Raw genomic sequence first — 16085 nt, 5'->3', positions numbered from 1 at the left:
TCGGGGTTTTTTTCAACCGACAAGATTAGGCTGTGCTGTGTTAAATTAAAATCGTCTGTGACCCATTAAAAACACACAACATTTTTTCCCCCCAGGGGCTGCATGCACAAATAGCTGCATAAAGAACAGAATAATCATCGTGTAGGCTATGCACCTGTAGCACTTCTGTGAAAAAAACAAAAAAAAAAGGCTACAGGAAATTTCTTTCTGTTCATGGTCAAAATGATCGCTTTTGAGAAGCAAGTTCACGGAAAGGAAAGCTGTTTGTTTTCTTCATTATACGTTTTGTTTTTATTGTGAGTGTAGGTATAGGCTATAGGCCACACACACACACACACACACACACACACACACACACACACACACACACACACACACAAACATTCACAGATTCACAATGATCCGTGCTGAATTGGTCTGGTCTGACTCAGTTCATCATTGATTGGGAGAGACCAGTTCAAACTTAGTGGCTGTGGAAATCAGTGGGCGTGGCTCATTATAACACAAGCAAAACGCCGTAAAATAACGCGCGCTCTGTGCAACCAAAACGGCGTTTTTTACGGCGTCATATGGCAAGATGAACGGCGTAAAACGCGGCGCTTTCCATGCACACTAAAACGTCGTCAAATACGGCGTCATTGACGTATATCGCGCGTCTTTTACGGCGTTTGTTATTACAACGCCGTTTTTTATGCCGTCCAATACGGTTTAAAACGGCGTATTTGACAGCGTTTGGCTTTAAACGAGATTAATCTATGGCGTATTTCTGAGCCTCTTGGCTTGCCATAAAAGCGCACGTTTCAAACGTGCGTTTAAATGGCAGATCACACGTCGAGGACGCGCGTTTTGATGCAAAAATCAGGCGTTTGTGACACGCTTTTTCCTTGACCACAAAGCGCGCGTTAAGAACATGCGCTTTGTCGGTCGAAACGCACGCTTTTGACGTGTCAGTGTGCAATCAGACGCCCGACCAGGCGTTTATGAATACTTTGGCCTGCCATACATATAATGATAAAGCGAGCGTTTGAAGCGATACAGACCCGCGTTCCCGCATATGTCTATGCATGTATCTAACAGTATTACATTAATTAATGTGCATGTGAGTTGTATTTATTTTTATAACGTGTATTATTCTCCGTGTAAATCCATGCACCGAACGTACGTTCAGTAGGAATACATGTACCGTTCCACCCCTAATAGGTATCAGATCATAGGTATCGGATAATTTTTTTTCTCCCCTCCGATATCCGATCTAGCGTTTTGGGCCAGTATCGGCACGATACCGATGCCATGGATCGGATCGGGACATCCCTATTTGTAACTTTTTATTCGAAATATTCCTAAATGTGTTAACTATATCATTCATTATTTCGATTCATAAATGTGTAAGTAAATGAATTTTGCACCCTTACTTACTTTATTTCACATTAGTTGATCTATAACGGCAAATGGGCAAGTACAGTGATGTGCAGTACACATTCTAATCAGGTAGTGTGATTGTACGAAATAAAAGAAAATATTATTTGGCTATTTTTTTTTTCTTTTGTAAGCTGCATTCAAAATCCACTTGGCTGAAAAATCTGAGGGGGCTCGTGCTGAGGGGGCTCGTGCTCCCTCACTTTGTATGGGCATGACGCCTCTGAATATAATAATAATAATAATAATAATAATAATAATTATCTAATAACTATATTTGGTCAAACACCAAGGTCCTGTGAAAATACTAGTCCCGTGCGAATCGGCATCTCTGTGATTTGGCCAGATTTTTGGCAGGTCGTATATCATTTTTTAAGGTTTTTGTTTCCCGTGTGCCTTTTTATTTTATCCATCTTTCGCAAAGAATGGAACTGCGTTGGGGTGTTTGATAGTATTTTGGGTGCTGTCATCTCGCAGATTTGCAGAAAGAGAAAACTGAAAAGGTTTAATGTGTCACAAATAAATAAAGCATAAAGCTTGAGATATTATTTTAACCTGGTTACGTAAATGACACAGGGCACGAAACTGTTTTTTTTTTTTTTTTTTTTTTATCCATCTGATTGGACCATAGAACAGGACTCTCAAAACCTTGACATCCGGGTATCCGGGAGTTAAGTCAGTAAATTCGAGTAAAATCACTTGCTTCGTATATCCCGTGCAAATGCACCACACGAAATTCAGATGTGGGGGGGCAATTTCAAAATCACACATGGTCCCCAGATAATACTAATCCCGTGCGAATAGGGCTTTAGAGAAAGCACCATATACTGTACATCTCAAGCTGCAGTTTAGTTTAAGTTGACTGTCAGAATGGGTATGTCCTCACAATCTGTTAGTTGTAGTAAATTTTCAAACTTCAAACTATACAAAATACATTTTTCCTCCTTTTTTCCAGAAATACCCACCTTAGTGCAGTGTGTCAAGGAACTAATATCCTCAATGAACAGAGGGATCGATACAGCAAGCACAAGCTCAGGGTCCTCCAGCTCAGCCCAAGAGATGGTATGTTATTGTCTGTGTTTTGTGAAATACTAATCATTCAACTTTTTTTTAAACTTGTATTTTCAGCCTTTTTAATTTGCCAGCAGAACCCCTTTGACTTACATTTTTTTACTGAAAGCACCCCTTAAACATTTTGTCAACATTTCAAAAATTTATTGGCACATTTATCTGTAGGTATTTACATATATATATTTTATTTCTGTCATGCATTAGTATATCAAAACTTGACATTGGTTGACCCTGCAGTAGGGATGCACCAAAATAAAAATTCTAAGCCGAAGGTTGAACAGGTTTTTTTTTTTTTTTTTTTTTGGCAGTTTTTCCACCTTGTACATTTTTTTTTTCACCATTGCATAAATTATTGCCTTATCTATTTTGTCTTGCTTTTTAAATAACAATATTTACTTAATACTGATATTTTTTAACTTTATAGTAGACATTATTATTTTACTTATAAGTTTATTTGTATAGGGACAGTACAAAGAAAACATGATCCCAGTCAAAACTGGTAAATATGTTTTGCACATAGAGAGTATAGCAAAAGTTAATTTGCATCTCAGGTCCCTAGAAAGGCTTTCTAAACAAAATTAAAAATGAAAACAAAAAATAAAAATACTACTCACTGAATAAAACTACCACAATATGTCACTTATAGACATTCAAATACCTACCTAAATTATACATATTAGAATGGAGCTTTCAACTCTAGCATAAAAAAAAAAAACTTTTACATTACATTACACTTTTACGTACAAAAATTATTACATTTAAATATGCGTGCAGTTCTGGTTTAAAACCACCGCTTTACCTTCAGTGTAAAGGACTTTATTTCGAGTATTGCCTTAAACTCATTTGGTAACAGGTTCCAGAGTCTGGAGCCCTCAACAGGAAAGGCTCTTTGCCCTTGTGTAGTTCCACAGAAATGAATCCTACAATTCCCACCTGCCGAACTCCTAGTGATTCTATTTATATCATCCTGTCTCTTTATCAATTTACATAAAACAGATGGTGCCTTATTGTGCATCAATTTTATTGTAAATCAATTTAATATATGACAGATTTTTTAAATTTGTAAAACTTAACATATTAATTTTTTTTAAACGTTGCAGTGATGCCATTGATTTGGCTTTTTATCCATTATTTTCAGAGCTCAATTATATAACATTTCATTTTTTTTAATTAAGGAATCACTTGTTTGAGTCCAAACTGTAATGAAATGTGGGACAAGATCATTGCATGGATAAAAATATGTGCTGCCTCAATTGAGATATATTTTCTAATAAGTCTTAAACAATGTAGGTTAATCCTTACCATTTTTGAAAGCTTTTTTATGTTTATCAAATTTAAGTTGTGAGTCTAAAACAATACCTAAAAAATTAAACTCATCATCCTCCTCTATTTCTTTATTATTTACTCGAATTATTACTATACTAACATTTATGAATGTTGATGGAGCTTTTATTTTAGTGGAAAGCCCCAGGAAGTCCTCCATGTTTCTTTTTGTTGTCAGCAGCAGATTTATAAATGATTCTCATTACGAACATGTGAAGATGTTTCCTGCATGTATGATGGTCACATCTATGCCTTGTAAAAATTCTTAAAAGTGTGACTGAGCAACTGAGGAGTAACACTGTATCAGCGCAGAATTTCCTCGCCCTTTGGACTTTAAACCTCGGTGCCGTGAGCTGGTGCTGGTGCTATTTTAATACATGCATACATTCAATCATCATACAGTTAACCAACAACAACCACCCTTCCTTTTCTCATCGCAGAGCTAGACAGTCTCTCGATGCTGGTGCTTGTAATTAGTTGTGCACGTTTTTCCAGACAGATTTAAATGCTTCCACACTTCTGACATGTTTACTGCATCTGTGCGTGCCTCTCTTTGATCACATCCCATCAGTGTGTGTCACATTTTATTCAATCTTTGTTTTTTTTGTTTTTTTTTTGTCTATTTCCGGCCTAACAATCTTGGTTGCTGAACATTCGGTGCATACTTATCAGCATGATGATGGTTATTAAACATGTTAATAAATCATACAGAAAGTGAGCAAAGAACGTGAGCGTCACTGAAACTCAGTGACTTTAGCTAAATTCCTGTTAAAGTCAGTAAAGCTGACTACATAATGCAATAAATCTCCTGCTTACTTTCACGTCTGCAGACCTGCCAACCTGTATGCATTTGGCATGGTGGGTACGCATTTTGACCTCGAAGTACGCTCAAAGTTAGCCTATTTGCAAAATGACTGACAGGTTTTGTAGCCAGTCTTCAGGCTAGAGATTAAATTTTTTACAGACTGCAGTCTCCCTACTAGATTTTGTTTGTTTGTTTGTTTTTGTATGTTAATGTGAAATTTTCTTTTTCCCTGTACACAGATTTCTCTGGGCAAACACGGCTGTCCAAGTCAACAAAACCTGCTTTAGGAGACTGAATCGAAGCAGAATGTCCCTGTTCACACAAGAACTAGCAGTTGTGTTGTTTGGGAGGAAGGTTCTGGGTTCATCCAGCCTCACTGGGAATAGGTCCCAAAAACAGAAGCTGGACCCAGAAAAAATGAATGCACTCGTCGGTTTGTATCAGATTTATATTTCATTATAGTCCTTTCTCAGCAGAAATTTCAAATAGTAGTGTAAAATATGTTTTAAAAAACAATTGACTTAAACGGTAACGTGTCATATGTGCATGCACCAACTTCAGAGACCGTCAACCTTATTTTATCACAGCAAGAAAACAATACAAACAGCATATCACATTAAAGAGCATTTAATTTAACCAAATCTTAAAGTTAAGTACCGTTTTAAATTATTAAATTAAAGGTTTGGGGGAAACGTTACAGTAAACAAATGCTTACATATTTCATGCACTTACATTAGGATTCAATCCTCAATAATTATATCAAATTAAAGTTGTTTAAATAAGCTAATATTTCCAGGCCATAGAGGATTCTTCAGAAATAACCACTGATTATCTTAAGAACGAGTTGTATCCAGCATGATTGAGAAATTTAACTGCATACTGTAGACAAAAACATAGGCTAATCACAATAAACATATTGAAAGAATAATTAAAATATTAATAATTTCTCTGGGAGTAATTGGAGCAGCTTGCTTCTACTCATTCATGATTGACAGTGCCAGTGCTGACAATCACATCGATCAGTTAATATTAAACATTAAAATGGAGGATGGCATACATGGTAGGGCATCAGTCTAAATAAACTATTTCAAATATTGATGTTTATTGCCAAGTCCAGCTAAATTAGTTAGCTTTCTTCACAAAATTGCCGTCTGTCCACTGACAGTAATGCAGCCATCCTTTACATTACAAATCAGATATGATGACACACAGACTGTCAATTTTTGCCTTTATACCCTTGCTAGAAAATCATTGTGTGTCTATATTCTAGCAAGCATTATATCCTATAAGCAGAAGGTGGCTACTATGAATAATTTTGTAGCTATATGGTTCACAAACCAGCCTGGTACTAATGTCTTTTTTTTTCGGCAGACACTGTGATATCCGAGTTTCCGGGCACGACGCAGTCAGAGGTGAGCGCTGTAATACGGCGAAAATGCAATAACAAAAGTTTGTGTCGAAAAAAAAACACTGTTAAGTTATTTTTTGTTGTTGTTGGTTGTTTTTTTGTTTGTTTGTTTGTTTTTTTTTCCCCTAAGGTTTGTTTGGGAAAGGATTGTAAAATTAAAAAAGAAAAGAAAATTGTGTTTTGTTCATATTTAAGAAACCAAGATATGCTGTAGTTTAATAATTTTAGTTTAAGCTTGTCACTTGTGTTTTTTTTTCCCCACCTCTACTATAAGGTCTGTTTGGACTTGTGTGTAATGTCTCAAAAAATGTAAGTGTTTTTCAAGAAAAGAGATGCTGTTTGTTTGTACATTACATACCATACCTGTGTTGTATTGTATCTGTGGTATATCCTTTTAAACTATGGGTGTTTACATTTACATGAATTACATTTACTGTTATTTTTATCAAATGTATTACATCTAACTTTAAAATAGTTATTTTATTAAAAGCAACAACTTCATGAAGTGACTGCACAATGGTGGACAATTTTACCAATATTAACATTTTAACAGTATAATTTTAGCATAAATGAGGCAGAAAATGCTACTGATAACACAGTAATAGTGTACTTGACTACTTTTAAAATACACCATTAAGATATGTAATCATGTTTTATAAAGGTACTGTTAACATAGTTATATTTGATATTTGAAATAAATTATTTACTATATAAAAAATATGTGAGCAATACATAAATATGATTTGTATATATTATATATTCTTATATTTTAAATAATTTATAAGTGTATTTAAAAATGCATTAAAGATGGGTTCAATTGTACTAAAAGGGGTAAAAATAAAAAAAAATAAAGCTGAAATAGTATGTTAAAAGCATATTTTAGTTCATCTTCAGTGTGTCTAAAAGTAGCACAGTGTACTTTAATAAAATGTATTTTAGTGCACTTTTTTTAACCTAGGAATACATTATAAGTATAATTTGTATATATTTATTATATATTATTATTATATTTTAAATAGTTTATTATTGTATTTAAAATGCATTAAAGATGGTTTCAGTTTTACTAAAAGTGGTAACAAAATACATTTTTTTAAAAGCTGAAATAGTATATTAAAAATACACTTTAGTTCATCTTCACTGTGTCTCAAAATAGCACAGTTGAGTACACTAAGATTATCTTAAGTTTATCTTAAGAAGTACTAAAGATAAGCTTTTGGTATATTAAGTACAAAATACGTACGCAAAAATAGAGCACTTTAAGTACATTATGGAAGTGTACTAAGTGCACTTAAATAAAATATATTTTAGTGAACTTTTTTTTCACCTGGGGTGTGAACAATCTGTTTCTTCCTGAAGTCAATGATAAGTTCTTTCGTTTTCTTGATGTTTAGGGTAAGATTATTCTCCGTGCACCACGTCGTCAGCCTCTGTACCTCCTCTCTGTAGGCATACTCATTTCCTCTGGTGATCAGCCCCAGCACAGTTGTGTCATCCGCAAATTTAATTATGATGTTGTTGTCATTAGATGGTACGCAATCATGAGTATACAAGGAGTAAAGAAATGGACTTAGCACACAGCCTTGTGGGGCTCCCGTGCTGATTAGCGTAGTTGTGGAATGATGTGAGCCCATCCTCACTGACTGTGGCCTCTCTGTTAGGAAGTCTTTAATCCACAGGCAGTTCCAGCTCCTCGATTTTATTGGTAAGTGATCTTGCGTTTGTGACGAAGAGGCTCAGCAGTGGAGGCTTGTGTGGGTCTCTGCCTAGCCTAGCTCGTATCCCGGCTCTGCAGCCCCGCTTCTGCCTCCTCTCACAGTGCCGCCTCTGTCGCTTCTCGTCTGGGAGAATAATCCACGGAGACCCCGGTGGTCTGACGAGCTCAGACGGTATGTTGTGTCTAGGATCTTCCTGGTTAAAAGTACAGCCCCGGGGTGTCAAACTGATGACGAGAAGTTCGTGCCGGCTGTATTTTATGTATATTTGTGCATACGTGTTTCTTAGAAAGAAATAAACTATTAGTAAACTACTCAAAACATGTCGATACGTGGAGAGCTGAGCCGCTGCGTGTGCACGCGCCGCCATTTCCGCTTCATGTGAGTTTACATGCAGCAGCAGGTGTGTGAGTTTACCATGCTGTGTGTGTGTTTACCGCGGTGCGTGTCCGCTGCGCCTCCCTCTTCAGCAGCTCCAGCCTGTGATTGGTCCAGAAGCAGTAGTAGGCGTGGCCTGTGTGCAGCAGTGATGATGCGGCCTGTGAGTAGAGATGGAGCCGCTCAGACTGAACATATGGCCCATAATGCCCTCCTCTGCGACTGCTCTCATCTGGGGGGATTCCTACACACACACACACACACACACACACACACACAGACACACACACCCCGACTTAGACTTACATGCGTCTTGCTGGAGGGCAGTCTGCAGTGAAGAGTATAGTGAGTCAAGTCACCTTCATTTATATAGCGCTTTTAACAACATAGATTGTGTCAAAGCAGCTTTACAGAGATAACAGGAGATTACAGTAACAGAGATTGTTTAGGCTTTACAGCAGCTCTAGAATAAAGTTATTGTCCAGATAAAGTTAGTTTTGATTGATTCACTTCCGTTGCAAAGATCGTTAGTTATTAATTTAGGGGTCGCTAACACAACACTGTTCTAACAGAAAACCCTTAAAGGGATACTTCAGGATTTAGCATTAAGCTTTGTATCAGTAGAAAACCTGTAGTATTTTCGAGTTACTGTGCTTCCCTCCCTCATATCTCCCTGAGATGAGGGTGTAACGAGGTTTGTTGGTACGGGAAGAAGGAGGCGGGAACCGGCGAACATTCAACATATTTTAATAAATAAATCCACAAATACAAAAATGAAAATAAAAGCCAGCAGCCCCTCACGGACGACTGCTGGCAACACAAACCAAAAACAAAACATCAACTAAAACACAGGCCTGTCCTCTCTCGCTCTTCACTGTCGTCGCTCCTCCTTTATGCCTCCGCTCCTCCGTGAGAGATGCGAGACCGGTGCGTCTCACAGGTGTAGCTCATCATAATTACGCCACCGGCCTCGCGCCGTCCTCCCACGGCCCTCGGCCTCGTCCTGCTCGCCACATACCCCCATCGCCCCTCGCAGGCCGGGGGGTACCACCGAGGCTGCGCCTACTCCCCCCCCCCCCTCCCCGGGGGGACCGATCACGGCGGCTGCGGTACCCGGGGGTATGGACAGACGAGGCGAGAGTACAGGAGACGGAAGCATGAGGAGCGACAGAGACGAGAGAGGGGAGAGAGAAAAAAAACAACAACAACAAAAAAAAAAAAAAAAAAAAACTTGATCCGGTTCCCACAACGCGCTGCCATCCGGCCCGCCACCCGCTGGGCGATCTTCTCCGCGGTGCCTGGCGGTGACGCTGGATAGACCTCGGTGGACGGCACGACACTCCTCCGCCGCCTGGTGGACGGCGACGGCTCCTCCAGGTTCGGGCAGTCGGCAGGAGTCCCCCGTTCCCTGCTCCTCCCCGTCATGGCGGATGGCAGCAGGCTCCGGCCCACGGCGAACGGCGACGACTCCTCCGCTCCCTACCGGACGGCAGCCGCCCCTCCAGCACCCAGGCGGCCAGCAGCGAGCTCGTCCGTCCCCCCGGCAACTCACTCCAGCGCACCGCCTCGAGCGTCCATGGCGACGGAAACTGCCCGCCATGCTCGATGGCACCGCGGATTCCCAACAGCGGCAAGGGCTCTTTGACAGCGCGTTCCTCCTCCTTCCCGGGTTTCGGCACCAGTGTAACGAGGTTTGTTGGTACGGGAAGAAGGAGGCGGGAACCGGCGAACATTCAACATATTTTAATAAATAAATCCACAAATACAAAAATGAAAATAAAAGCCAGCAGCCCCTCACGGACGACTGCTGGCAACACAAACCAAAAACAAAACATCAACTAAAACACAGGCCTGTCCTCTCTCGCTCTTCACTGTCGTCGCTCCTCCTTTATGCCTCCGCTCCTCCGTGAGAGATGCGAGACCGGTGCGTCTCACAGGTGTAGCTCATCATAATTACGCCACCGGCCTCGCGCCGTCCTCCCACGGCCCTCGGCCTCGTCCTGCTCGCCACAGAGGGATTTATGTATTTTTTGTCTGGAAAAAAAATGACGATTTTTGCGTCATAGGAGGATTTTTTGGCCGGAGGCGAGAGACTACAGCCAGTAGTAGGTGCTTTCTGCGGTCACCATTCATTGTTTACATGCACACCTTTTGTTTCAATCTAACTGAATTCATTCCGATTGGTGAATCTGAATGTAGTGTTTACATGAATGCTAAACAAGTGATCGGTTGATGTGTGTTTTACCATTGCTAAGAAAATTCCCGCTCCTCCGTGAGAGATGCGAGACCGGTGCGTCTCACAGGTGTCGCTCATCAGTAATCACGCCACCAGCCTCGTCCTGCTCGCCACAGTAAACATGATGAATGGCGACTGTAGAACGCAAAAACCGAATCCCGGACATTTTGTGCGATCTCAAAAACCTGGGCAGACTTGTCGTCACGGAGACTCACTAGTAGCCTAGCCTTGTTGTTTAACTGCTCTCTAACTGGTAGGCGTGGCTTGGGAGTGGCCTTCTAGGGCAGCGAAGCAAGTGCATTCTGGGAGTTGTTGTCTTTCATCCACATGAGCCAAAAATACATTTTCTGGCTTTTCTCATTCTAGAAGTCTCCAAATTCAAAAATAATTTCACATTTCTACTACATAAATGACCCAATTTAAATACACATTCATCTTTCCAGAGGTGAAGTATTCCTTTAATGCGCTCCGCCCGCTCATTCACACAACAACACTGCCTGGTGCTCGAGAACGCAAACCTTGAAATAGGTTCCAAGGTGCAAGCTTTGAAGTTCAGTGAAGAGTATAGTGAGTGTAGTGAAGAGAAGAGCATAGTGAGTGCAGTGAAGAGAAGAGCATAGTGAGTGCAGTGAAGAGAAGAGCATAGAGAGTGCAGTGAAGAGAAGAGCATAGTGAGTGCAGTGAAGAGCATAGTGAGTGCAGTGAAGAGCATAGTGAGTGCAGTGAAGAGTATAGTGAGTGCAGTGAAGAGCATAGTGAGTGCAGTGAAGAGCATAGTGAGTGCAGTGAAGAGAAGAACATAATGAGTGAAGAGAAGAGCATAGTGAGTGGAGTGAAGAGCATAGTGAGTGCAGTGAAGAGCATAGTGAGTGCAGTGAAGAGAAGAGCATAGTGAGTGGAGTGAAGAGTATAGTGAGTGCAGTGAAGAGCATAGTGAGTGCAGTGAAGAGAAGAGCATAGTGAGTGCAGTGAAGAGTATAGTGAGTGCAGTGAAGAGAAGAGCATAGTGAGTGCAGTGAAGAGAAGAGCATAGTGAGTGCAGTGAAGAGCATAGTGAGTGCAGTGAAGAGAAGAGCATAGTGAGTGCAGTGAAGACAAGAGCATAGTGAGTGCAGTGAAGAGCATAGTGAGTGCAGTGAAGAGAATAGCATAATGAGTGAAGAGAAGAGCATAGTGAGTGCAGTGAAGAGCATAGTGAGTGCAGTGAAGAGCATAGTGAGTGGAGTGAAGAGCATAGTGAGTGCAGTGAAGAGCATAGTGAGTGCAGTGGAGAGTATAGTGAGTGCAGTGAAGAGTATAGCGAGTGCAGTGAAGAGCATAGTGAGTGCAGTGAAGAGCATAGTGAGTGCAGTGAAGAGTATAGTGAGTGCAGTGAAGAGCATAGTGAGTGCAGTGAAGAGTATAGTGAGTGCAGTGAAGAGAAGAGCATAATGAGTGAAGAGAAGAGCATAGTGAGTGCAGAGAAGAGTATAGTGAGTGCAGTGAAGAGCATAGTGAGTGCAGTGAAGAGCATAGTGAGTGCAGTGAAGAGCATAATGAGTGAAGAGAAGAGCATAGTGAGTGCAGTGAAGAGCATAGTGAGTGCAGTGAAGAGTATAGTGAGTGCAGTGAAGAGCATAGTGAGTGCAGTGAAGAGTATAGTGAGTGCAGAGAAGAGCATAGTGAGTGCAGTGAAGAGTATAGTGAGTGCAGTGAAGAGCATAGTGAGTGCAGAGAAGAGCATAGTGAGTGCAGTGAAGAGCATAGTGAGTGCAGTGAAGAGCATAGTGAGTGCAGTGAAGAGCATAGTGAGTGCAGTGAAGAGTATAGTGAGTGCAGTGAATAGTGCAGTGAAGAGCATAGTGAGTGCAGTGAAGAGCATAGTGAGTGCAGTGAAGAGAAGAGCATAATGAGTGAAGAGAAGAGTATAGTGAGTGCAGTGAAGAGAAGAGCATAGTGAGTGCAGTGAAGAGCATAGTGAGTGCAGTGAAGAGCATAGTGAGTGCAGTGAAGAGTATAGTGAGTGCAGTGAATAGTGCAGTGAATAGCATAGTGAGTGCAGTGAAGAGCATAGTGAGTGCAGTGGAGAGTATAGTGAGTGCAGTGAAAAGAAGAGCATAGTGAGTGCAGTGAAGAACATAGTGAGTGCAGTGAAGAGAAGAGCATAGTGAGTGCAGTGAAGAGCATAGTGAAGAGCATAGTGAGTGCAGTGGAGAGCATAGTGAGTGCAGTTAAGAGTATAGTGAGTGCAGTGAAGAGCATAGTGAGTACAGTGAATAGAAGAGCATAGTGAGTGCAGTGAAGAGAAGAGCATAGCGAGTGAAGTGAAGAGAAGAGCATAGCGAGTGCAGTGAAGAGAAGAGCATAGTGAGTGCAGTGAAGAGCATAGTCAGTGCAGTGAAGAGAAGAGCATAGTGAGTGCAGTGAAGAGAAGAGCATAGCGAGTGCAGTGAAGAGCATAGTGAGTGCAGTGAAGAGAAGAGAAGAGCATAGCGAGTGCAGTGAAGAGCATAGTGACTGCAGTGAAGAGAAGAGCATAGTGAGTGCAGTGAAGAGCATAGTGAGTGCAGTGAAGAGTATAGTGAGTGCAGTGAAGAGTATAGTGAGTGCAGTGAATAGTGCTGTGAAGAGCATAGTAAGTGCAGTGAAGAGTATAGTGAGTGCAGTGAAGAGCATAGTGAGTGCAGTGAAGAGCATAGTGAGTGCAGTGAAGAGAAGAGCATAGTGAGTGCAGTGAAGAGCATAGTGAGTGCAATGAAGAGTATAGTGAGTGCAGTGAAGAGTATAGTGAGTGCAGAGAAGAGCATAGTGAGTGCAGTGAATAGTGCAGTGAAGAGTATAGTGAGTGCATTGAATAGTGCAGTGAAGAGTATAGTGAGTGCAGTGAATAGTGCAGTGAAGAGCATAGTGAGTGCAGTGAATAGTGCAGTGAAGAGCATAGTGAGTGCAGTGAATAGTGCAGTGAAGAGTATAGTGAGTGCAGTGAAGAGTATAGTGAGTGCAGTGAATAGTGCAGTGAAGAGCATAGTGAGTGCAGTGAATAGTGCAGTGAAGAGCATAGTGAGTGCAGTGAATAGTGCAGTGAAGAGCATAGTGAGTGCAGTGAAGAGCATAGTGAGTGCAGTGAATAGTGCAGTGAAGAGCATAGGGAGTGCAGTGAAGAGTATAGTGAGTGCAGTGAATAGTGCAGTGAAGAGCATAGTGAGTGCAGTAAAGAGCATAGTGAGTGCTATAAGAACAATGGGTCGTACATTAATATTAATATTAGCTCAAATGATCTATAGGGAATTTTAATAATTAATCATGAATATGATTAATATTTTGTATGTTACAGTTACATTAATTTATCGCAGCTGAACTAGATTGATATATGAACGATTACCATAACGGGTTATGGTTCGTCATTAATACATCAATTGTTCTTATTTCAGCTCGAAGTTATGGGATAACTTTAATGGAATTAATTTAGTTATCAAACAATCTGTTTGTCCAGCGAACAGATTGTACGTAAGATTAAATTAACTCTCAAGGAAAATTATCCTTCTTACAAACACGAGAAAGAGTATCTTTTCCAGGCCTTGAAAAGACACTCTCGGTGTTTGTAGACTAAAATTAGGTTACTTAAATCGTAGCCTACCAAGGTAAAGCATATAGCTAAGATCGAACATTTCAGGGACTAAGTAACATGGGCAATTAAAACAGAGTCAGTCAAGGACATATGGAATTTAATAATTAGACTAATACTACATCGAAACTACGAGTATACACAGAGTAAATACATATTTACAACAGAAACATACGGATGAAAACATTACAAGACCAAACGGATAACAGATGAGATAGGGAGAGGATGAAAGGGAGAAAGTGAAACTAAAGTTCAGGATGAGAGAGATCACCGAGATGCTCTCTCTCATCGCAAAAACACAGGTAACCTTTTGAGAGACAGCAAGGAATCAAATCACATTAAAAGTTCAATAAACTTATCTTGCAAAATGGTTCTCTTTGTTGCTGAAGAACGCAGAGTTCATGCGTGTGTCCTAAGACCATCGTGCGTGTGTTTCTTTAAGAAAGCCGGGCTCGCTCTCTTGTGTCTTCTGGTGAGCGCGGTAGCGGGGTTTTCGAAAGAGTCTTTCTTTCTGAGTTGAAGTTGTCTGCTGCGTTTGCTTCATGGAGTCCGAAGACGAAAATAAAGAACATACTTAAAGAAAATTGAAAACGCTCCCAAAGGGAGCCATAAGGTCTTCTCGCTGACGAGGCGGGTTCGTGAAAGTGCAGGAACAAAAACAAGACGAAAGGAAATACAGAACAGAACTGAACGGAACGCGGAGTGTAACCGCTTTTCTAGGGCACAGGAATTTCACTCCTCCCTGGGGCTTGAGCCAATTGGAATGCGAAATTCCAGGCGGGAGAAAAGTTCTTTGTCTCACTATGAGTTTGATTTGCATGTTTTATGGCAGTCTTAGGATCATGCCATTTCTACGTTAAACAATTATAACTGCAGTAAAATGCATTTTATCATAATTTGGTATCCATATCTTTCCTACGGGTATATGGAGGTTTAATTCAAGACCAAATTTGGTATGTTTAAAAGCTACGGCCTAGAAGTACCTTCTTACTCTGTAAGATAAGTATTAAAAGTTCGATTAACTGGGAATAAGACTAACCTAAAATGTGATGTGCATTTACAAGTGGGAATGAAAATTAGACTTTTTAAAAAGATCCACATGGCATATCTATGATTGAAAAAGGGTGCACATCTGAGACATTATTCCTTTACGGTTTACAAGAATACAAAAACCCATCACAGAGAAGAACAATCATGAAAAAGAGAAATTACATTCAGGCTTACATATTTCTTCAATGGTTATACATATAAAATATCTAGGATGAACACCTAATTCTGCTCTTCTGGCTAACATTCCGTTAGGTAATAAAACACAGTTCCACACAGGGGGGAAGGGATTGCCAGAGAATGTTAGTGAACCCTCTCTAACTAAAACACTATTGATTAAAGAATACATTTCAAAACCACACCTCTAGAAAATCATAATTATATGGTCAAACGAATTAATAAAACATGCGTACAGGAAGATCAAACCCAAATCTGAGTTACATACATTAAAACTATATTTCTATAGGAGGATGTTTGTGTGTGTGTGTGTGTGTGTGTGTGTAGAAAGTTTCAAGTTTCGTTATCTCTCTGTGGTCCAGAGAGGGGAAAAGGGGGGGTTTGGAATGTAGAACTTTGCAAAGTGAAGAGAATGTATGGACTTTTATTATTCTCCAAGGTGCAATTTAGATCGTAAAAGTCAAGTTGTTCCAGTCTTTATGGAGCCTGGCGTATGATTTGTAATTTCGAAGTCAGGAGGTTACAAGCTCTGATAAGCTTAGCAAAGAACGTTTTGGGCAGGAATGTGCTTAGAAAACACAGAGAGTCCGAATTTGTTAATTCAAACCAACGACGAATGATTCGATAGCCAATGTTGTTACAGTGCAGTGAATAGTGCAGTGAAGAGCATAGTGAGTGCAGTAAATAGTGCAGTGAATAGTGCAGTGAAGAGCATAGTGAGTGCAGTAAATAGTGCAGTGAAGAGCATAGTGAGTGCAGTGAAGAGCATAGTGAGTGCAGTAAATAGTGCAGTGAAGAGCATAGTGAGTGCAGTGAAGAGAAGAGCATAGTGAGTGCAGTGAAGAGAAGAGCATAGTGAGTGCAGTGAATAGTGCAGTGAAGAGCATAGTGAGTGCAGTGAAGAGTAT

The sequence above is a fragment of the Scardinius erythrophthalmus genome (assembly GCF_964197995.2).
Source record: "Scardinius erythrophthalmus genome assembly, chromosome: 1".
NCBI classification, from domain to species: Eukaryota; Metazoa; Chordata; class Actinopteri; order Cypriniformes; family Leuciscidae; genus Scardinius; species Scardinius erythrophthalmus.
Note: the sequence above shows the minus strand (reverse complement) of the source record.